This window comes from Leptidea sinapis, chromosome 1 (genome assembly GCF_905404315.1).
Source record: "Leptidea sinapis chromosome 1, ilLepSina1.1, whole genome shotgun sequence".
NCBI lineage: Eukaryota > Metazoa > Arthropoda > Insecta > Lepidoptera > Pieridae > Leptidea > Leptidea sinapis.
In genome coordinates, this window is record NC_066265.1 from 22,203,980 (window position 1) to 22,229,288 (window position 25,309).

At 35.1% G+C, this 25,309-nt stretch overlaps 1 protein-coding gene across 1 annotated transcript in view; it reads right to left on the reverse strand.

Annotated features, from left to right (window-relative positions):
- Positions 1–25,309, reverse strand: part of LOC126976627 (cardioacceleratory peptide receptor-like) — a 103,513-nt gene that overhangs the window by 45,978 nt on the left and 32,226 nt on the right. The gene's annotated exons all lie outside the window — the stretch shown is intronic.

Genomic DNA, 25,309 nt, shown 5'->3' on the forward strand with positions numbered 1-25,309 from the left:
AAGACGTCGAGGCAGACCCCGAAAATGATGGCGTGATGATCTGGATGCCTATACTAAGACCAGGTCGGAGCTAGCACAGGATTATTGGATACTTGGAGTAAAACAGAGGAGGCATTTTCCCAGCAGTGGGATCCGATAGGCTGATAAAAAATTCTTCTTAACCATGGGTAATTATTAAGACTATACTCTAAGGTTGATACAACATACTATCTTATAAAATTCATAGTAGAACGTAGCGATTGTTTTTGATATATTGTTGTGATAATAACCTGACCATTGAGCATATAATATTATAGGGCCTGCTCATCTCAGTTGTTTGACTGACTTGCTTGCATTACGAATCTAAATTAATAAATGGAGAACCGTTTTTTTTCTTTGGTAATACTTCTAAAAAGTACTAAACCGATCGGAATAATACTTATACCATAAGTCGCGCCGTGTTTCGGAGAAGATTCTAGTATATGATATGTTGGTGATAACTTATCCAGAAGTTACATTTTATTGACTTAGAAATACCTATATATTCGCAATACGAATAATTCAATCAATGAAATTTCATTACTTAAAATAATTCATACAATTAGCGGGCACGGGGTACTTATTATAAGTGGTCTACTGGGTGATAAGATCAATGTCAACCCTGAATAATATAAGAGTAACTATTATTTATGTAACAGTATAATATGTATAAATCGTAAGAACACTTGAAACGGAATTTTATATCAGTTACGAAATATACACAATGACGATTGATATCACGGCCAAAATAATATATGGAAATTGAAACTACTATTTTAGCATATTTCGAGAAGGTGTTTTATTGGAGTTCATAGATAAATCATATTTATGTTATCGAATATACCATCGGATAGCATTGTCAAACGTGTGTTTTATTAGATATTGTCTTCTTGAATGGTTTTTACTTTTCGTTCCAACTTCTTTCAGTACCCTTTCTCGTGTCATAGTTGTTATTCCATCGTATTAAGGCTCGTATTCTATGATATAAAAGGCGCGTGTCATTTACTTTATCTAGACCCGTGCTTTAAATCCTCTATTAAAGATTCTAAAACAGTTAGCTTATTGCCAACATTAAAAACCCCCAACGTCCTAATAACCATTACATCATCCCAACGAGTGTTGTAGTTAAATTAAGTACAACATTATATCATACGTTTTAATAATAATACTCCTTTGGATGATATTATGATAACTAGAACTGATTTTTTTATTGTTAGCAGTAAGTTAACTGTTTCAGAATATTTTATAGAGGATTCATATTATGGGTGTAGATAAAGTCTTCTATGCAACTGTTGATAAATTGGTATTATATTACTCATGTGATACTATTATCATTTAAACCTACATTCGTGTTTTAATACCCCCTATTATACAACAGTTGCATAAATAACTATTACATTACCGCGCCCATGTTTTCTAACGTCCCGATCAACTTATGCCGATATTCCACCGCGACGAATGGAGTGGCTACGTACGTTTGTTAAGCTTCGCTTTACAAGAAAAAGTATGTTATTGGGTCCACTACAGTCCACGGACACGTTAAACGTCATTGATACTTATGCAACAATAAATACGACTGTATTGACTTAAGGCAGATCCCAATATACTATCTACAGATAGAGATAAATTACTACCTTCTACAGTTAGTAATTAGCTGCCAATAATCTGAAGCTATCCCAATATACCCGATAAATCATTGTTATCGCCAATTCACTGTTGCAATTTCCATACAAACTTCTATCCCTGGTAAGCTATACGTCGTCCCATTGACAGACAGCATGTACGGATAAGGTGAGTTACCATCGATAAGTTTATTGGGACAGAAAAGTCAACGATAGTTATGAATTTTTATCTCAAGTAGGCCTCAGCCGGAGATAGACTGAATATTGGGAATGGCCGTTAACACGTAAAATTTGTTATCGTGTATCCTTTCGACATCATAATATGAGAGCAACACGTACACATCAATTATTTGCTTTAACAAAATGTTGCACTAACGCTGGCTGTCGCTGCCCTATAGGGTAGTAGACTTATACAGGCGTAAAAACATAAATTAAAATTGTTAAATAATATTTAAAACTTAACGTAAACTTAGCTTATAAGTAGAAGTGAAGAACTTAGTTTATAAATAATATATATATTATATATATCATTAGTAAGCCGTGAATAACGGGGTTGTTTGTACAAATACTAAACTATATGAACAATTAGTCATAAGTAAGACTGTTTGTATGGTTTTTGTTGTCCTGTATAAAAAAATACATGTGTGGCATGCTCGAGTAGGCTACATAGCTCAACTGTCAACGTTGGTGCATGTGTGAAGCCTCTCCGAGCGCCGCGGTTGTGAGCTACGCTATAGTTGTACATAGACGTGGGTTCATATTCCTGTAGTTGTTTTTTTTGTATGAAAATACGGGATGAGACGAGCAGGACGTTCAGCTTATGGTAATTGATACTCACACAATGCAGTGCCGCTCCAGATGAAAAGCCAGAAAATACTGAGCGGCACTACAATTGCAAACGTCACGTTGAGACATATGATGTTAAGTCTCATTTGCCAGGTAATTTTACTAGCTACGGCACCCTTCAGACCGAAACACATACACATCAATTATTATGTTAACACATTACTGCTTCACGGCAGACTTAGGCGCCGTTGTGATACCCATAATCTAGCCGGCATCCTATGGCAAGCCAGGGTTGTTAATTTAGTGTTGGTGGCAGGATGATTCTGTTGTCGGAGACTCGGTTTCAGATTTTTAAAAGTTATTATATATATATCATAACTAAATAATATATATATTATTTATAATCGCTTATAAAATGCTCACAGAATACCTTTACTTATTTACGGTGTGTGTGGATGATGCAGCTACTGTACTCAATAACTTTTGTATTAATTTACATTTACTTTTTTGACTTACTCGTGTAAGGCATTGACTATTTGACGCTTGAGTATGTTTGTTGCATCATTTTACATATTATATTGTAATTGAAATGATTTGTAAATAGATGGAAATGTAAATATTGATATAAAAGAGTGGCAATGAGTTTCTTGCTACTTCTTCTCATTAGCTCAACCCTTTACGAAGTAGCGGTAGATTCAATAAGAAAAATATTTTTTTGACATTCATAAGTATCATTTCCGTGACCTGCATGAATAAATTTATTTTGATTTGATTTGATCTGATTTGTGCATGACAGTTATGAATAACACTCGCGATACGTGAGTCTCTTTCTTTTTTATTATTTCGACGTGTTCACAGCTTTCAAAACTCATTTAGGCGTAAAAATTATATTATTAGGTAATACGATTATTTATTTATTTATTTATTCAATGAACAAAATTATCTTAATATATATAATAATAAAGACATACTCGCAAAACCTCTAAGGTTTATGTGCAAGCGGTAAGTTCGCATTACAATAATTGCTTTAATTACTTAAGACTTAATATAACATATAGTAGTATTATTAAAAATAAACATCATAGGTATTCCTGGTTATTAACTTCTAGATAGTATTTTTTTAGCTTTACTTTGAAATTTTTCTTTTGCAGATATATATCTATAGATCATTAGGTAATGTATTTAATATCCTAGGTAATACATAGTTACAGGTTCCTTTACCATATACATTGTTATATTTAGGTAGACAAAACTTATTTAGGTAGGCTAGTTTCCTCATATTTGGATTCGTATTCCCTGGAACTCATAATCGCGTGTACTTACGTTGACGACTGTCAACTTAAAAAATGGTTTAACTATTTTCCATGAGATACCTACTTATATTTCAACATCATTAGTCCAAGATAATGAAAGTAACGAATTTTTTAATAATTTGTGATAACAAATTGTTAAACAGAGCATTACTTTCAGAATTGTACTTTCACTAATTATTTTAATAAATAGTCATTTAACAATTTTTTTTATCTTGTTTATACAATCTTTAAATTAAAATGTGTATATTATATATTGTTCTCATGTAAGAAGGCTTTGCGATAGAAAAACATTTAGATGTAGATTAGTATTGTTGGAGAAGCATTTTTTGCAAGAGTTTTACTATCGAGAAAATGAAGAAGGAGTAAGAGGATAATTGCCAGTGGAAGGGCTCGCTTTCTTTGAAGTTACCCACATCGTAAAGCTCCGGAAACGGTGCGAAGTTTCGGCATCGACCTAATTGCTCAACTGTCGTGGACTAGCGGTGCTATTTTAACCTACGACTAAAAGCCATTCTAATACTAGCTGAAGCTGACCCGACAGATGTTGTTGTGTACATAATAAATAAAATACTGTTTTTTTATGAATTTGTCAATAATATTTCATAATATCAAGTATTGTTGCGTAAAATATGCTCCCTGTTGTTATAATGAAATAGTTTCACAGCACAACTGTAAAACTGTGCGTCCATAAATTCTCTCATAGAAAATATGTCCATAGAAAACAAATATTGGAAAAAAAAGCGCGTACACATTCCTTAAGGGCCGGCAACGCTCCTGTGATTCCTCTGGTGTTGAAAGAGATTGTGGGCGGCGGTGATCACTTAAGGACAGGTGACCCGTACGCCCGTTTGTCCTCCTATTCCATAAAAAAAAAACAATTATGGGTCCCAAATCGAAATAAAAACTATCCTATCACTCAAGTTGGACTAAACTGCACTACATGAAGTAATCCGCATTAAAATCCATTCATTAGTTTAGTACACTGGAAACAACAATAAGGACACTGGATTTATTTATATTAATATTAAAAAGAGGTACATACTTTATGTGAATTTGTGAGGTTGTAGGGGGTTATCTCTGGATCAACAGAACCAATTTTGAGGACTCTATTTTTTCAACCATCTATTGCATTATGTGTAATTATTATTAAACGATATTTGTACAAATATTTACAGATAAGCGTTTTCTGTACTGAAATGATAGTTTGAATTGTTGAATCAGGAACAATTATTGATATATGACATACTAATTTTGATTCTTAGTAATTTTAAATTCTTACATAATTAATACGTCTAGATTAACCGCTGTTCCCAATATTCATTCTATCTATTACTTAAGATAAAAATCGTAACTATCGTTGACTTTTCTGTCCCAATAAACATATCGACGGTAACTCACCTTATCCGTGCACGCTGTCTGTCAATGGGACGAAGTATAGCTTACAAGCGATAGAAGTTTGTACGGAAAATGCAATTCAAGCGTCCCAATATAAGGCGATAAGAATGACTTATTGGGTATATTGGGACAGCTTCAGATTATGAACAGCTAATAACTGACAGTAGAAGGTAGTAATTTATCTCTATCTGTAGATAGTATGTTGGGAACGGCTGATAGTCTCTTGCTGTTAGACAACCGATAAAAACAGGCCAGGAATAATACTTTAGTGTGTGTCACAAGCTACGTCTTACACTCGCGATTTGTAGGACGCTTTGTGTTAGTGTGCATGAAATGCTCAAAATAGAGGTTAGTTCTAAACATATTTTTTTCGATACTTTCACAGCTGTCATTGTCTATCTAGACGTATAAAGATCTAAGCTTAAATTAGAGATCGCGTCTCGAAACCGTTGACATAATATGGAAAGAAAAAGGTGTAGTGTTTTTTTTTTAATAAAAACGCTGATGAGATATTCAGACAGCAGACTAGTGAATGAGTCATTCTAAAGTGACAATTGCTCACTGGACAAAGATTCTGGCAAACTTTTACTTCACAGCCAAATTGACGGATTGCAAAATTCGCGAAAGTTTCTCTACGCGAAATGCAACACAACTTTTCTCGGGATTTTTGTTTCAATTAAATTTAAATTTTTCAGAGATTTAGAATTTACATATTATGAATATAAGACTGAAATTTATATTACTAATAATAATTAGGGCACCAATGAGACTGTTAGGTAAGCATGAAATATAAGAAAATCAAATTATTAAATCTTTCGTGAGACATTATCAAGTATATCTGTTTATTACAGCTCAGGTCAAGTGTATTTGTTTTAGTTTTGGATGAATCGAATCCTTCGAAATCGAGTCCTTCACCAAGGAGAGTCTGATAAGATGGCAGTCGCGCCCACTCTAGCACTGCATGCTTGACTCACCTATTGTTGTCACCTATTGTATCTACACCAATTGAACATGAGTGGGGTCGTAAGAAATAGTATATGTTAGCAATTATATATTTTTCTTTTTATGATAATAAGGGACGAGACGAGCAGGACGTTCAGCTGATGGTAATTGATACGCCATGCCCATTACAATGCAGTGCCGCTCAGGATTCTCAAAAAATCCAAAAATTCTGAGCGGCACTACAATTGCGCTCGTCACCTTGAGACATAAGATGTTAAGCCTCATTTGCCCAGTAATTTCACTAGCTACAGCGCCCTTCAGACCGAAACACAGTAATGCTTACACATTACTGCTTCACGGCAGAAATAGGCGCCGTTGTGGTACCCATAATCTAGCCGGCTTCCTGTGCAAAGGAGCCCACCACTGGTATATCCTTACATTCTCTAATTTAACTTTACTTTTAATTTATTTCTGATGAAAAATTTCATCATAATAATTGTGTAAGTATATTATATTTTATAAAGTCTTTACATTTGTACAATAGATGAAAAGTCGAGAGGATTATTTTCACAGTAAGTTAAAATAATCCTCTACTAAGTCCTTACTGAAAAGTCACAGAATGCAATAAAATATAAGACGGCTAAAATACCGCTCAAGTTCAAACACGCAAAGTAATATAACGTGCCCATAAAGTTGCAGAAATTACAGGAACACCAAGAACTTGTGAACAAAGTACAATTTTTTTATTTTAAACTTTTAAAATACGTGGGTATTTTTTTGCATGATAATTTGTTTTATGTGAGATTTTCATCTAGTTTTAAGCTCGATTTAAATTATGTCTGTTTGTTTTTGATGGTGTTTTCTCTGATTGAATGTAGGTAATAAAATTTTGAATGGAAGTACTAAGTGCGCAAAGAAGAACATCTTTACCAGTGCAGTGTAACAAGTCTTTTATTTTCCTTAGCATAGCTACCGTCATCGGACACAAGTACACTTCGGAAACTTTTTAATACCATTTAACTATAATGTCACTCACCTATTTAATAACATGAACACCTAACTACCTACATAACTGAAATCAGTAACGTTCAAAATAAATATGACTTACCAATTTTTCAAATAGTTTGTAATTAATTAATAGGCAGAATGAAACAAGATTATTATTTAGAAGAAGTCATAAATAATAAAAGTTCTAACGCTTCTGTATTACAAAATAAACACCAACTGCTCAGTGACTCACTGCCTCACCCCTCTTCACACTTATTAGGGAATTTATGGCGAAGATGTACTCCTTATAAAGCCCGAAAGCCGAAAGGAGGTTAAATGAGGCCTTATAACGACGAAGTCCATTCACAATATATAAGAACGGTAGTAATGCTGTATAACAATATATATACCCTAAAAAACTGATATGCAAACCCTATTTCAGTAATATTAAAGAGTAAATTACGCAGAATGTACATAACCATTTCTACCTAATTCGCGGAACGACAAAAATTTTAAAAGACCCAACGTGACCAACCAAACTAAAAGACTACTTACTTTATCATAATAAACGTCAAATTTACAGAAGCTGCTCAAAGTGTGCTCCGCCTTGCTCAATACACAACCTCGCTTATCAGATATGGCGTGTGTGGCATTTCGCACCATCGTCGGTGTTATTGGTGCGAAAACCGATCCAACTCACTGTCCCACCTCGGCAACCGTTGGGCAATCAGAGAAATACACTCTGTCCTTCACATAATCTCACAAAAGGAAGTCTTACGGTGTGAGGTTCGGAGACCGAGTAGGCCATAGCACCGGTCCCCCGCGGTCGATCCAACCTCGCGGAAAGCGAACGTTAAGATGTTCTCGTACGTTGGGAGCAAAATGTGCCGGAGCTCCATAATGCTGAAACACCATGTTTCTTAGGTTCTTAAAGTGATCCCAAAAGTAAGTAAGCACCAAACTTTTTTGAATGAAAATAGAAAAACTATTAAAGTAGACAATTATTAGGTAAAATAGGTTAGGTCGTTATTAGGGCTTTGATTTGCTAGATTTTTGGCTTTGTATTTTGTAACACGTTATTTATTGTCTGTTTGTAATGTTAAAATAATAAGATTCATAAAAAATGATTCAATATAGACTTTAATTTCACTAGATAGCTCATGTTACAGTAATATTAATTGGAAGTGTGACTCATAAGTTTTAATAATAGTTTGTCAATTGCTAACAGTCGCTTTACGAATGTTTTCCCTGTTCGTGCGTTATTTAACAGATGCGAGGCTTCGGGCAATATGACGGTGTCAACGCACCCTTTACGTCCAGAACGTTTAACATAATCTCCTATATGATGATCTCAGAGGTCCCTCACTCTGAGTGCGGCTTTCCTGATATGAATTCCTTTAAAATGAATGTTGCCCTAGATATGAGAAACATATTACCCAGAATGCTAGTTTTTTTGATGTTATATCGTAAATGTACAAAGTCACTGATAATATTTAAGTATAATAATACAATTTGAAGCAAAAACCTGTATCTGGATAGAATGGTTAATTTATCTGCCTACTACTCGGTTAAGTCGAGTTAGTAAGTTTTTTATTGGGCGATGTATATGCTTTTACAACGTGATCCCAGAAAATGTACAAAACAAATGTGTTACGAAATTAAGAAGAATTAAGAAGAAAAAAAAGTGGGAAAGGTTATTATAACATAAATGATTTTCTTAATGACACCAAAGACTGGGAATGAATCGGACACCCTCAGGCTCTTTAATTATAAATATTTATTGTACGATATTACATTGCTATCCATATTTTTATAAAAAATGTTCGCCCGTTCTGCTCAGCTCTGAAGGTGTCTATTTTGAAGGGTGGTTTTGACGTTCAAAAGGTGGTTTTGAATTATATTTTGATTAAAAATATTTTAATTTGAATATAATTCCGATGAGGCATTGAGCTACAAAATGCACAAATGTAAGTAAGGCAAGTAAGTAAAATTGCAAGGTCTTGCAATTCAACCCTAACGTTACTTATACCTCCCTTATAGTGTAACAACAACACTGAGTGCTGTTTTTAAATTAGTGATAAAGCTTCTGGTTTATTAAGAATTATGAAACTAAATAATTACGCTATTTTTCATTATGTACATACTAAAATATACGGATATGAGTATCAAAATTTATGCCAATCTTTACCACAAAACTATTTCTATTTTAAAAAGAATGTTCAATTAAAGCGATAATGAACTTATAATACTGAACATTTTTGCAAGCATAATATAATTGTTCGTTGGGAGAACATAAGTAAACAATAATAATTATCTATTCCATTAAATGTTCTAAAAATTTTACATACTTAATAACAGATATTACCTAAGGATAAATATTAATGATTAAAAAAAGATTATAATACCTATTTCGGATTAATTATTTTTATTTAAACCAACATAATCAGTGTTTCTTTAGTTTCCATAAAGGTTTGGAATATAAATTACTTAAGTAAGAAGTTTTAACAATAACTGCCAATAAATAATTATGTAGTTTCGGCGACGTTAACTGCATTGTTTGCATTGCATTATATAGAATAATTAAATAGGCTTGCTTTGTTAGCGCAATTTTAACATAGTGTAACAGTATTAGTCATGCATAATAAACTGACATTGCTTGCGGCAGCGTCTCTTTCCCTCAAATATGTGCAAAGGTGTCTATGGGTCGTAATTCGGAGCATGCACCGTCGATAACAACCTTGATGCCTCGTACGGCCAAAACGCTAGTGGCCCATTTGCACAACCTTTCAGGAAGTCCATAGGGTGGCAGTTTTGCTATAAGCGCCAGCCCCGATCAAATGCCTTCGCCATTTCCAAACTCACCGCCAACGCCTCTCCCTTTGACTGAACCGCTTGCGCTCATTTATGGGTATGGGTATGCAAGAAGATCTGACCAGCTGAGCGACCCTGATGGAAACCGTAGTTGCTGGTGCTCCTCTAGGTAATCCAAGGCTGGCGGTTGATTATCGACTCCATAACTTTGGAGGAAATGGAGGTAATGGCAGTGGGGTGGTGGTTGGACTGATCCGAGCGTACACCTTTCTTGGGGATCAGGTGCAACTCCTTCCAAAATTTTGAGGCTACGCCTGACGAGTATGAGAGCTGGAAAAGACGGGTAAGGACCGGCGTCGAATTCGGAGCACATGTCCGCAGCACTATAGGGGTATTGCCATCGGCTTGCCCAATTTATGAATTTCGCGAGTGAAAACGCCTTAAGCACGGCGCCATGCCAGAATTTTACATCCGTCATGTAAGCCTCGCATGTGATCTTTGCAGGAATGCGTATATTCGCGGATGGTCCTCGTAGTCTACGCGCAATCAAATAATCCTTCAAGTAGAGTATCCTTAGGGGCGTCGACAACATATATCCTCTCTGACGTAAACGCAAACACCAATCCATGGTATGGAGTGTTCCAGATTATACCCCAGCCAGAAGAGGTAAGATGTTTCAGCTAGAGAGGATATCTGTGTCTCGTTCAAAAAGAGCAGGGCCGGCTTCGCCGTTTCCAGATGGAAGTGGACGGCATTTAAATTTGAGCAAAGACCCCTGATGCTGTAAAGTCCATAGCGAATGTGGAGTTTTGCAACATTTGGAGATTACTCGTATTTTTTTACCCTAATTATACAACTGTTGCATAAAATACTATTATAGTCTCAGGGGTTTACACCTGGGCTAGACGAGGGCCACACTTCAGCTCTTATAAAGTCCAGAATATTAACTTCCATTCAAGTATTGGTAGTTCGTGCCTTATCACTAGGTGAAGTGTCATGCTAAAAGTCCAAGGTACATTTTTTAAAAGCGTGTTGTTTAGTAAGTTATGCCACACGATTTAAGATAGTCCTCTGATACACTTTGGCTAAAATTTTCACTCCTTTTACATTTTGTTAGTTTGATACTTGATTATTTGTTGAAACAAATAGTATCAATTAAGGTCACATTATTGCCCTTGGATATCACAACCATCGCCGTTCATTACGGTGATCAATCTATTTGACAGCGCTCCAGTATCAAAGTAATTTAGTCGTTCAAATTCACGAAACCTTTACGGGTTAACAGGTGGCTTTCGTATCCTTCGCAAATAGGATTATTGGAAAGTAAATTAGAATACGTTTCGGTTTCTCTAGATGTCTTTTATCCTGGATGATTCGTTTTAAATTGGATTTTATTTAATCACAATTCTGTACAAACAGTTTTTGACAGCTGCAATCTCTAAGGGGGTAACGATTTTGTTTATAATTATAAAAAAATTGGAGTTATTATATGATGTATGAGGTTAAGGTTACCTTTTACTAAATCCTTATGAATGTTTACAATAATAATAATAAATCATTTATTCAGGCATTTCACGGTATTTTATATGGTAAGTATTTTACCAGAAAACCGAGTCTTAAGAGTGTGTGTCTTTTCCGCCTTATCTTTGCAACGGATTGAGCGATTTGGGCGGGAATTTAACTGACAGATAATAATTATGTTGGACAAAATTAGCACATGAATGAAAATGAAAGTAATGGCCCTACTCTGACTATTTTAGTTTCAGTAATTTCAGTTCTTTACATATACTGACTGCCACGTGAAAAAGTTGCCAACAAATTGTGATAAGAATGCTTCATTGGTTAAATTTCTACATAAACTAAGGTAAAATGAGCGGCCATTTAATCCGGATGGTTTGAGGTATCCTTTTGGAAGATAGAATAAAGAAGAAGATTTCTATAGAGAACTCGCACGATCTATCAGCAGTCAAATCCATAGAATTACAATATAGTAGTGTACAAACAATCAAAGCGAGAAAAAGAGAATAACATCTGTAAAGGAGATACAGCAAGATAGAAAAGGAAAGACAAATCAAAATTGATCGCGCATTATTGGGCTGTCATTTCATAAATATGCTAGAATATTCTAAGTGTAAAGTCAAGGCAGGGTTCTTTTGTTGTTATTAAGGCTGGGGACCTAGCCAACGGCCTTGAGGAATCGACTGGAGCTAGGTTACCTCTCTCGCACATGATCGTTATAGTTTTAATTCAGAATTAGAAGCATTTTTATTTATTACAAATATAATACAATTTTCTTAACAAAAATAACAAAACTATGTCATATATTTTTTTTTTATTGTCATTTTATTGCAGGTCAGGGACCCATATAAAACATGTTTACATATAAGTAGGTAGTCAAAATATTTTAAAATTATAAAAAAGAATATGTATAAAGATAATTAATTAATATAAAATTTTGATTGGCTTTGATGTGATATGATTTTGAAGTGGCTTTACCACTTCAAAAAAAAATGTCATTTTACGCTAGGGATCTGGTGTACCCTTAGCCAGTGTTTGTAAAACACATTGTCAAGGGATGCCTCAGCGACGACTTTAATCATGTTATTATTAGAATTACGGACGATTTCCCAGAAACCCGCTATTCTATTCCGTATAACAGCGTAGTAGTCCGGGACTCCAGCGTCGGCGAACATGCCCGACGCGCTACAATACCTCGGCATTTTTAATAAAATGCGAAGTGCATCATTATATTGAACCCTGAGTATGTTAAAGGATCTTTTGGTGTAGTTGATCCATAATTGTGAAGTATAAAAACTCATACAGTACGCTTTAAGCAACGTAACTTTAACATCCTCAGTGCACCGAGAAAATCGGCGAGCGATCATGTTGCACCGTATTGCCAATGACCTTTGCTCTCGTTCTATGTCAAGGTCGTCGCTCAGGGACCCCGTCAACATGTGTCCGAGATACCTGAACTGTTGCACAACCCGAACTGGTGTCCCATCTAATAAAACTAGTGGTATCCTTTCCGGACCTTTACCAGCTCTAAAGATCAACATTTCTGATTTGCGTACATTGTATTTTAATCCATGTCTTAAGGCGTAATCGTTTCGACCATTTATTGAGGGGCTAAGTAGCACCATGTCATCAGCGTAGCTTAAGTTGTTAAAACAAACTCCGTCAATATGACAACCGATGCCAGTACCACTCAGCTCCCCAATAAGGTCATTAACGGAAAGATAAAACAGGTCCGGAGAGGTTAGCCCCCCCCCTGACGTACACCACACTCTTATCTAAACTCACTAGAGGCTGTGTCGCCCCAACGCACAATGTTCGTTTGATTCTCGTACTAATATCTCATCAGTCTGACAATTCCGCTGTGGACGTTTGAGTCACGCATTTTTCTCCATAATATCTATATAAGATCCAGGAAACACGCATAGATTCATGTTTCACGACTTTTATAATAATTCACGGCATGCTTTAGAGACAGAATTGCTGAGTCTGTAGAGAGACCGGACCGAAACCCAAACTGAGAATCATTAATATTGGTAAGCAGTTAATAGTTTTTCATTAAATTTTTATTTTATATTAAATGATGAGCATGGCTGTAACTTTAAGAGTTAAGGTAATTTGGTTATTTTATTTTGCAATATCTATTAATGATAGAAATGTAAAGAAAAAATCAATTTACTTCTCATACTCTGTAGACATATTAATATTTTGTGTAAAAATAAAAGCTTTACATAAATATTTGGAAGTGGTTTAAATTATGCGCTTTTTTGGCGATGTCTCGCGATAGGGGCCTTAAAAAAATGAGGTTCCTGATATAAAATTTACATCTAATATCACCACGGAATTTCTCTTCTTAGATAAAGTACTTTGATAGGTTGCCTGCTTTGCGTGAAAACTTTCTGGGTTTGAAACCTTTTGTAAAAATGCAAGAATGTCAACTTCACACACAACAAAAATTTCAATGCATATGTATATATTCCTTTACTATGTTTCATTGATTCCTTGAATTAACATACATAATATGAATTCGAGGAAATTACAACATATTGATACGTGGCGGATATCACACACATGACTAGCTAGAAAAACGACTAAAGAGTGTTTGTCATCACTCATGTTTTCTAAAGCTTCTTCGATTGTGAGTTATCACATATTTTTTTAATGAAAATTAGGGATGAGATGAGCAGGACGTTCAGCTGATAGTAATGGATACGCCTTGTCCATTACAAGGCAGTGCCACTCAGGATTGAAAAACCCAAAACTTCTGAGTGGCACTATAATTGCGCTCGTCACCTTGAGACATAAGGTGTCAAGTCTCATTTGCCCAGTAATTTCACTAGCTACGGCGCCCTTCAGACCGAAACACGGCATAAATAGGCGTCGTTGTGGTCCATAAACTAGCCGGCATCCTGTGCAAAGGAGCCTCCCACTGGTAATATTTCTTTGACAAGCCTCCATCCCATTTTGATGAGGATTATATTTTTGTGAATCTTTATCTCTGTTCATTTTTAATGCAGAGTCCTCGATTATATTCGCTGTAACGAAACACAATTTGCAGTAATTTGTTGTAATAAACATTTCAATAAAATGACGCGAAACAAACCAAGACACAGTCTCAATTTGACGTAGTTCCTGAAAAACGTTTCAAGCCACAAACATCACATTTTAAGGAATTCATGTTTAATGTTTACTAATTATTAGTGTATTCCATACATGTGGGTTGGGCTATTTATTCATGATGTTATTTAAAGACTTACAATAGGGCTGCATTTTTTGTAAGTCCGTTAATATGAATCACGTGGCCAGTTTTGTTTTCATAACTCAATTTCGACATGATTGTGGTTTGGAACGTTTTTCTGGAATTACGTCCAATTAAGAAAAATATAAAACCTGCATGCGTGGCGATCCTCCACAGTGCAGTTTTCAAAGAAGTTTCTTCCACGTACAACCAAGCTGTGGAATGAGCTTCCTTCTGCGGTGTTTCCAGGACGCTACGACATGGGCATCTTCAAAAAAATCACGTACACTTTTCTAAAAGGCCAGTGACGCTATTGTGATTCCTTTGGTGTTGCAAGAGAATGTGGGCGGTGGTGATAACTTAATCAGTTGACCTGTACGCTTGTTTTATGAAATTGTTTAAGTTTTATGAAATATCAAAAACGTCATAAATACGTTTCAGGAAGTAAAAACCTTTGAAGACAGACCTGTATAGATATTTGAGCAATTTTGCTATAACCACTATATAATAACAACTTATGAAAATATTTAACGAAGGCTTGTAACTACATATTAATCTGAACCTTGACTTCGCTATGCTTTCATTTTAATCAAGCTATATTTTAAGAGTGTAATTTCACTGGTCAATGAATAGGATATAAACGACTTTGTGAAGGAAAATGTTCTTTATTCGCAGGCAAATTACGACCTTACGGCCAGCCCTTGGTTAATGCCGTTAAGTGGTTTTCTCGGAGGCTGTACAGACTTTAATTTTATTTGCTGGTTTCGCATGGAATTTTATAAGTATGATAATTATTACTGTCAAGGTGAATGAACTGTTTTAGGCACTCAAAGTTTACACAACCCCTGTTTCTACTTATGTATTACGATTTATCTATCTATATGCTAATAAATAGAGAGGCGTTTTTTTTCTTTTTTTATGAAAATAAGGGGCGAGACGAGCAGGACGTTCAGCTGATGGTAATTGATACGCCCTGCCCATTACAATGCAGTGCCGCTCATGATTACTGAAAAACCCAAAAATTCTATGCGACAAGTGCGCTCTTCACCTTGAGACATAAGATGTTAATTTTCATTTGCCCAGTAATTTCACTAGCTACGGCGCCCTTCAGAGCGAAACACAGTAATGCTTACACATTACTGCTTCACTATCTAGCCTATCTAGCCTATATCTAGCCATCAACCTGTGCAAAGGTGCCTCCCGCTGGCAATTCATACAAGGAGCGGGCGCGGCGTATTTAATTTATCGGGTACAATTTGGATACCGTAAAAAAGTATACATACCAACCTAAAAATCTAGTAACACTCCTGTACTTCCTCTGGTGTTGCAAGAGAATGTGGGCGGCGGTGATCACTTAACATCAGATGACCATTCACTTTCATAAAAAAATACAAAAGGCAAATAAAGAGAGGCATTTTGCGTTTAAAAACAGGACTCTCCCATATCACATTAAACTATATGGAACGCCCATTCTTTGGGCAAGACATGCCATGTTCTTAAACACATATATATTTGGTGTTTCGTAGAGATGTCCCTTCATTAGTTTTCCTCTACCGCATTTATCACGTGGACTATTCCCAAGAGCTGACTAACAAGATTCCTACCGTTGAATTCTGACTTGGATGAAACATAATAAACTTTGATATTGCTCCTACTATCTGTATGTTTGGCGTTCGGAGGAACGGTGTCTCCAAAGTGCGATTTGCAAGGATCTTTCTTCCACGTACAAACCCAACTATATGGGTTGAGTGGTGTTTCAAGGATGATACGACACGGGTGTCTTCAAAAAAGCGCGTACACCTTTCGTAAAGACAGGTCACGCTCCTCTTGTTCCTCTGAAGGTATAAAAGAACATATCACCCGGGAAACACTGAACAAAGAAGCTCATTCCACAGCTTTGTTGTGAGTGGAAGATAGTTCCTTAAAAACCGTACTGTGGACTATGCCACACATCCAGATGGTAGGGATGTTAAAAAATAATATTATTGTGTATTTCAGACCAAAAATCAGAAACTCTCATAAATAGTTGAGTATATTTAGTGTATATGTATTATGTATATTAAATCTATATAAATAAAATTTACAAGAAACATCATTTCTCCGAGTTGAATAAATATATTCAAAAACGCCCAAGTTTGAACCAGTTTCAGTATTCAGACCAGGAAGAAAACTATTCAGCAGGAGCCAAGATAATCACTTTAAAGTTGTTCAACTATTCGGAACATAACCAGATCTTCGTTTAGTTTAATTCAATTTGTGTTTATTTCAAAAGTTGAGCTGTACGTTCATGTTTAGTGTTACCAACTTGTCAATTTTAGATAGTATGTGGCAATTCAATTGTTGCTGTACCCACAAAAATGAAAACATTGATACAAAGATAAATTACCGAATAGAAATTTTAAGGTGACACTTTTCTTACATCGCCTCACATTTTTTTCACATCTAGCGCATGTCGCTTTACAATTTGAGGGAAGGAGACGACCCGGCATACGACACCGCCGCAAGCAATGCCATTCCAGTAAGCATGACGAACCATGTTATAACATATCTACGCATGATAACTACAAAATTAATGCTCACAAAACAAGACCACAAATGATTCTATATAAAGCAATTACAGTGGATTTTACATATAAATAAATCAAGCAAGTCCACGTATAAATGAATGAATAACCCTACCAATTCAATATAATTTAGTTAAAAAAATTGATTGTGATAAAAAACGTAATTAATCATTGAATAGCTTAACGAAATCGCTTTGACATTTAAAATTCAAAGAGAAAAAGACTTAACTAGAAGAAAAACCCGCTTAATTATTGCGTTAAAAGAATGCTGTAGAAGTCTCCTTAGAAAATATTTAACATACGATTAATATAACCAAGTAACATTTCAAAAGTTTGATAATTTTGATTTAAGTCATTGAATAATTAACGAACTTCATATTTATAAAAAATTCATAAAAAAATAATTTAGGGGTGGACCACCCTTAACATTTAGGGGGATGAAAAATAGATAGTATTCGATTCTCAGACCTACTGAATATGCATTTAAATTTTGGTAATAATCAGTAAATCCGTTTCGGAGAAGTAAGGTAACTAACATTGTGACACGAGAATTTTATATACAAGAAGATATTAACTTTTCTGTAGTATTTCTTAGATATTGTTGTGTAAATGTCAATTTCAAAGTTCAATTATTATAATATCGTACATTAGGGTAAATTCGAAAGTATAATTAGTTACGTTTGAACAATTTCGACAACAGAAACTCGCGTATTTTACAATGTAATTGACCTCTGAGATCCTTTAAATTGCCTTCAAGTTGTTTATCGTCGAATTAAATTACAAGTTTATGTTACAGAATACCTTTGAGTGAAAAAATTAACTATCTCAAGGCTATTTACGAGTGAAATACGTAAAACTCTTGCAATTTCGTTAATTAGCTCCTCGGCCCTATATAAATCGAGTCTGCAATTGTTATTATTTATTGAGTAAGTCTTGCATATGCATTATGTTACGACAAGAATATCCGAGTTGGAGTAAAAGAATCTTGAAAGCAAACACTTCATTCATTTACTTTTTTAAAAAATTATACATAGATATAGTATACAGGCTGGTTTTTTGAGAAGGGGAAACTACGAGACTTAGGGGAAAGTCGTGAAAGGAGTCCTGCCTTCGATTTATTAGAAATCAATAGGTGCATATTTCGTTTTTTTAAATTTCTTGAATGATTAAAAAAAAATACATCCTGTATTATTGAACCAATAGACGCTGTATTGGTTTATTATAAATCGAGGGCATGACACCTTTCACAACTTTTCTCTAAGTCTCGTAATTTCCGACTTGGCCATTACCGCTCTTCTCAAAAAACCATCCTGTATAGTTCAATAAATTTGATAGGTACATACAAAACGAAAGTAAGTGTGAATCTGCTTTCGCCTTCAAGTTAGATGCTTTGCGTAGGCTTTCTTATCGTTATATTTTATATCACGTTGTTTTACCGCGATGAGTTCTTATACTACTGAACCGATTTTCATCAAACTTTGCACACTGTGTGCAGTTTGATCCAACTTGAGAGATAGGATGGTTTTATTGCGATTCGTTAGTCCTTAATATTTTTAATGTAAAATTTTATTTTTATATGAACAATTCAGTAAGATAAAATAAGTTTGACGCACAGTTTGACAATTCTGCTGTGATATTATTTCTTTAGAACAACAGGCAAAAATCAAATAATTAATATTATGTTTGAACTTCTACAAATTTCGTAAACAACAAAAAAGATTTTAAATTTTGATCTAAATTTGGAAATCTCTCTTCATCTCGTAAAAACGCATTTATTTTCTCAAAATTGATTCCTCAAGAATTCTTTTTGATGTCATTTCTAATATACTAGATACTGCTACCGCTTCGGAAACAAATAGCGCTCTGAGAGAGAAAAATTAGAAACTCTCCCAGCATTTTTTTTGCGCTCTTTTTAATAAAATACACGATATTGTACTGTCATTGCTATCGGTATACATTAAAAATAAGTTATTCAGCTGTGGAGAAGTAGGATTTACGACAGAGCCATTTTTTAATACAACATTTAAATTTATTTATAGATAATGCCTGTACAGTGGCTTGGACTTTATTATAAAAGTGTATACATTTACCCTTAAAGCTATTATGTATCTTATGAAGTCTACTAGAATTAGTTACAAGCAATCCCTTATTTCTAGTGTTATAATAATGAAAATCACTATTATGAGCAATAACGTGATGATTTTTGTGAACGTATATTAAATTTTCATAAATGACAATGAACAGTCATAATATTTATTTATTTAATATTTTCTTTGAGAGACTGTCTATAACCAAGCTGATATATAGTACGAACAGCTCTCTTTACAGTAACATTTCTTTCAGTAAAATAATTCTAATCAAATGCTAAATGTCACTGGACGTATTCCACGCTACGAATCAAATTATTAGAATAACAGCGAACCAACCGCCTACGAGGCTATATTTCCTTCCTACAGTAATCCCAATGGGATGAGATCTTTGCTTTAAGCCTTTCATTTATGCCCGGCTAACCTTAGTTTAAGGCTAACACAAATTTGTACTGCAGATCGTAGTTTGTTGATTATAATGTTTTATCGGTTATTATAAGCTTAAATATCATGACACGAAATTAGAACTTTAAATTAGTTTTTCTACTTTTTTTACGGAAAATGTGGGTAAACGAGCGTACGGGTCACCTGGTGTTAAGTAATCATCGAAGCCCACATTATCTTGCAACACCAGAGGAATCACAGGAGCGTTTCCAGCCTTTAAGAAAGGTGCTTTTTTTGAAGGCACCCATGTCGTAGGAAACACTGTCTCTGAAACACTGCACAAGGAAATTGGGGCAGTAAAGTCTTCGAATGGCGACGACGTACTGGAAGACTCAGTGTTGGTAATTGGCCAAATCCGATGATCGCCGGGATTGGTTGGATGACTGCAGCGCCGGACCGATCGTCGTGGAGATCTCTGAGGGAGGCTTTTATCTAGCGGTGGACGTCTTTCAGCTCAAGTGAGAGTCAAACGACGACGCTATACCAATCAATTATGATTCCTATCTAACACTGTCCCGTTCCGATCATATTCACCCAACATAAGAAATTTAAAACAAAAGCACTCTAAAATTATTAAATAAATTAGTAAAGCGACGTTACTAAATTTTATCCCGCAAAAAATGATATCAGAAACCTTAATATCTTTTTTGAAAACCTATCCATAGATAGGTCCACCGCACACGTATGGGTTGGATGAAAAAAAAAATTGAGTTTCAGTTCTAAGTATGGGGAACCCCCAAAATTTAATGTTTTTTTTTATTTTTAAGTGAAAATCTTAATGTGGTACACAGAATACATCTACTTACCAAGTTTCAACAGTATATATATATATAGTTCTTATAGTTTGGGAAAAAGGTGGCTCTAACATACGGACGAATAGACAGACAGACAGACATACATGACGAATCCGTAAGGGTTCCGTTTTTTGCGATCTGGCTACGGAACCCTAAAAAACAACATTATGTTTGCATAACCAGCAGCTTTAGAACATCACAAATGTATTCTTGACTGATTATTTCTACTTTCAGTTCAGACTTGAAAAAAACTGGTCACGATCTGTGACAGCGATATATTATATCGCTTTATTGTTAAGAGGTGGATGAGAGAGATATTACTACATACCGTGGAACACGGATGGAATAACAATTACTCTCTCTCTGGAATAGAAACAGAATATCTTGAATACGGAACAAAGCTTCCGACATCTGCATAATATTTATTAATAATTTAGATGTTACCGATGTTTTAAGCTCTACTGTTTATGATTTTTCCTGCTTCTAATAAAATATCGGGATTTTCATACAACGGTCAAATAATAATAGATTTTTTTTTGAGTATTTTTTAAGACTTTGCTATATAGACAAGGTGGTATTAACGTGTCTGTATCCAGCGTTCTGCATGAATGACAGTATGCAGTTGTCTTTTAAAAAATCTTCGTTGAAGTCTCCAAAAAGTAATGTTAGCATATTGTTGTTGCAAAAAACACAACAATTACGGCTTACGATTAAAAAAACTACTTACTAGATCTCGTTGAAACCAATTTTCGGTAGAATTTGACATTACATTTTTTTTTAGTTTTATCATTCTCTTATTTTAGAAGTTACAGGGGACACGTTTTACCACTTTGGAAAAGTCTCTCGCGCAAACTATTCAGTGTAGAAAAAAATATATTAGAAACCTCAATATTATCAGACCTATCCATAGATATCCCATCCGTATGGATTTGATAAAAAAAAAAAATTTCAGTTCTAAATATTGGGAACCTCAAAAATTTTTTGTTTTTTTTTTTAATATTATACAATTTTTGTGTAAAAATCTTAATACAATTCACAGAATACATCTACTTATCAAGTTTCAACAGTATAGTTCTTATAGTTTCCGAAAAAAGTGCCTGTGACGTACGGACGGACAGACAGACAGACAGACATGACGAATCCATAAGGGTCTGTTTTTTGTCATTTGGCTACGGAGTAATAATAGGCTATGTTAAAAATTTGACAAAAAATATTGGTTCATATTAACAAACGCATAAAAAATGTTTTCTTATGAAGTTATCACGTAAGATAATCGCTCATAGCCGAGTTTAGAGTCAACCATTTTTATTTGAGGAACACTGACCGAACCAGGAAGATCTTCATCTGCAGATGGAAAATGATATGCCCTACCAAGTACGACGCTTATGTTTCTTGAAATACCCAAGATCTAAGCGGTACTTCGATTGCGCTGTTCACTTTGAAATATAAGATATCTATTGTTCATTATAATACAAATATCCGAACGACTAAGCCTTGCTCGGATTTTTAAGAAGGTACAAAACTTGAACAAAAAACTAATAGGACATCTGGATTCGAACCGAGGTCTTCTGCTTTCCTGATCACCCATCTGATCTATTATAGTCTTGTATATAGTGGCGAGATTTAACTTTGCATTCTAATGTTACTGCAGCAGTTTCTCATCAAAACACGGATAAAACTACATTATTTTAAATTTAAACCTAGCTTTATCGATTTCTCGTCCCCGAAACAACTTGTCTACTATATTTCATTAAAATCGTTGGATTATATATATACAAGAATTGCTCGTTTAAAGATATAAGTAAATAAATATTTTATAAGAAGTATATAAGGAATGAACAAAATATGGTCTCATAATGCTAAGCGGCATCGACTAAACAATTTGTCCACAATAGAATCTGAGTCGTTACATATGCAATGGCGTAGCGCACCCAATACTACCTAGTAGAAGAATACTTTATTTAATACCTATAACTATATTTACAATACTCAATATGACTAGAATGAATGAAGTTAAAACCCTCACTACGGGGAAGTTTACTAATTCTTAGTACACTTCCCTGGCAGCTCACTGGCAGCAATTCCGCGTTGGAAAGCTTGGCTGAAAGTTAGCCGATATAGCTGCCAGAAGAATAATAATTATAACTTAAGCCTGAAATGTCTCGTGGGCCGTTATTAAATCACCACAAAGATCTCTGATTTGTCGGTTACTATTAAAATAGTCGTAGTTTATTAAATAAATAAAGCAATTTCACTTGTTTCCTTAACAACAACAGTAGAAGCGTCTCGGTGTGCATCACTGAGCTGAAAATATCAAAAATACAAAACCACAGAAGAATGACACGCGTGTATCTGACTAAAGAGCATAATATTGAAAGGTAGGCTTATATTTCACTGGGACACCACGGCGCAACCAGTCGCCGCTACCAACAAACTGTAAATGTAAATAACAGCTCTTCTTAACCGGTGTCCGTTTGGTTGCGCGACCAGCTCGGACGCGTCATTACGCTGTATGGTGTCGAGTTTAGTAGCTTACAGACCCGTGAAATATAAGCCTTAAGACGACGAAAGTTCAGCGAACTGCAAGCAAAAATTATACCCAACTTTTATTCCTTTTATTTTTCTCCTACAAAATAGGACAAGTTGATAATAAAGTAAATTTAAACTTTTCTTTCTAGACCTTCATTATTAAAACGTCGATCTCGTCAATGGCTAAATAGCTCATTCATCATAACAGTTTGTTAATTACCCTTAGCCTTAAATCAAATTTTGATCAACATGCCCTTTCCAAAGTAGCGCGCCTTTTTTCAAATGATCGCCGTCTGACAGCTAACTGACACAGTACACGGTATATTAATATTGATTATACTATCGTTGAGCAAAGAAATGAGTACGAAGATGTTTCGGAATTTTTTGTGGCTCGGGTGTAATCATCGTGAGGGGCGAGTGCAGGCGAGAGCGGGCGCCTGTCGAGCGCCGAGCAGGCATTCAGGGATGAACTATTGAGCGAGGCGGTTGTGTCGCACGCGCATGCAGTAAACACCACGTTTTTATTACGGAATTTATTATAGCTGTAAAATAAAGTAAAAGCTTTGTGAAGTGAAACGTTTAATATATGGTGTCTTTGTAAGTCTGTTTTACTAGCTGTCGTGTTCAACGCCCACAACAATGGACAACCACGAAGACCGTGACCATGTGACCGGCCTTGCACCGTAATAAGTATATAATATGTCGCAGGGATATGATAAAAACAGTGATTTGGTTAAATGTCGGAGGATGTTAAAATAACAACATGGTTTTATCATTTCTCTAAACTAATCCAGGGATTTGACCAAATGCCAGAGTTGGTTCCGTAAAATGACAAAAAGTCCTTTCTTTGGTATTTGAAAGGTTTATTTGGTAAGACTTAGTCATAATTCGGTAAGAATTTAGTATCGTGTCGCAGGTGGAGGGGGTGAGAGGGGAACGTGGAGGGAGGGAGATGTCCTCTGTCCCCTGGCTCACTCCCCCACTAAATTGAAAAGGTAACGCGCTATTCTCTTGAAAATCAAATTAATGTAACCTAACGTCAAAACAGATAAAAGTTTCTCTAAAGGCCAAGAAGAAGATCATTCCCTGCATTTAAATCAAAATCACTTTATTCATGTCACGGAAATGACACTTATGAATGTCAAAAAAATATATTTCTTCTTAAATTTACAGCCACTTTGTAAAGGGTTGAGATAAAGTGGCAAGAAACTCGTTGCCACTCTTTTAAATCAACATTTATCAATCCATATATCATTTCAATTACAATATATGTAAAGTGATGCAACAAAAATACTGAACCGTCAAATAGTCAATATCTTACACAAGTAAGTCAAAAAAATACGTTTAGCGAGCTTGCTTCTTTACAAACGAGGCTCTATGCGTTTGAGGCCCAGCTGACTTCCTGTTATTCTATCAGCGGATCACATGGCAGCCGGAGGTCCCTTAATTTGAAGACAAATAAAACAGAACTAAACACCCACCATTGGGGAACCCCCTTTCCTTCACACAATGACCAATATATTATAGTCATACCCAGCGCGGAGCTCTTAAAGCAGGAAGTATAATGTTTCGATCTTCATCTGGAACAAGTCCTTGGGGCGTGTGCGTCATGTCAGTCGACAACGTGGTATTAATATTAAAAATGCAATCAGAAAGTAATGGAAAAAATTCGATTAAATCCTGTTCCCGAAAGTAAGATATTTTATTTCAAAAAAGGAACACAGAACCTACTATTGCGTGACAATTGGTTAAAGATAACTTGGGTACACAAAGAGCGATTAAAGAAAAAAATACAAGAAATGTTTTAGTAACAACATTTTAAGAAGCAGAATAAACGACTTTATGCCCGAAGTTCTAAAGAAGCTTCTCAATTGGTTAACGGAGTACAAAGTGAGCACTATCCGATTTCAGTTGGTTATCATATATATATATGTCATAATCCGATGGTTTGGCGGGATTCTAGCTTTATTGAAAAGGCTGCTAAAACATCAACAACTAGGTACAATTCTTAAGAAGGTGGTCAAGCCTAATATTATAATTTTCTTTTCGCTTTGACTCTGCACTGGGTAAAGAACGACTACTTCAGAATTCATTGATTGAGTGAACAATTTTAGTTTAGGCCTGTTTTAGAGAATATAGGATACAGTTGGGCATTAGCATTAAAAACTGACCTCTAGATTTAAAGAATTGTATGAAGATGGATAAAATTTTGTATGAGAATGATGTGGCTATATATGAGATGTTGATTTTACATGGAATATTGT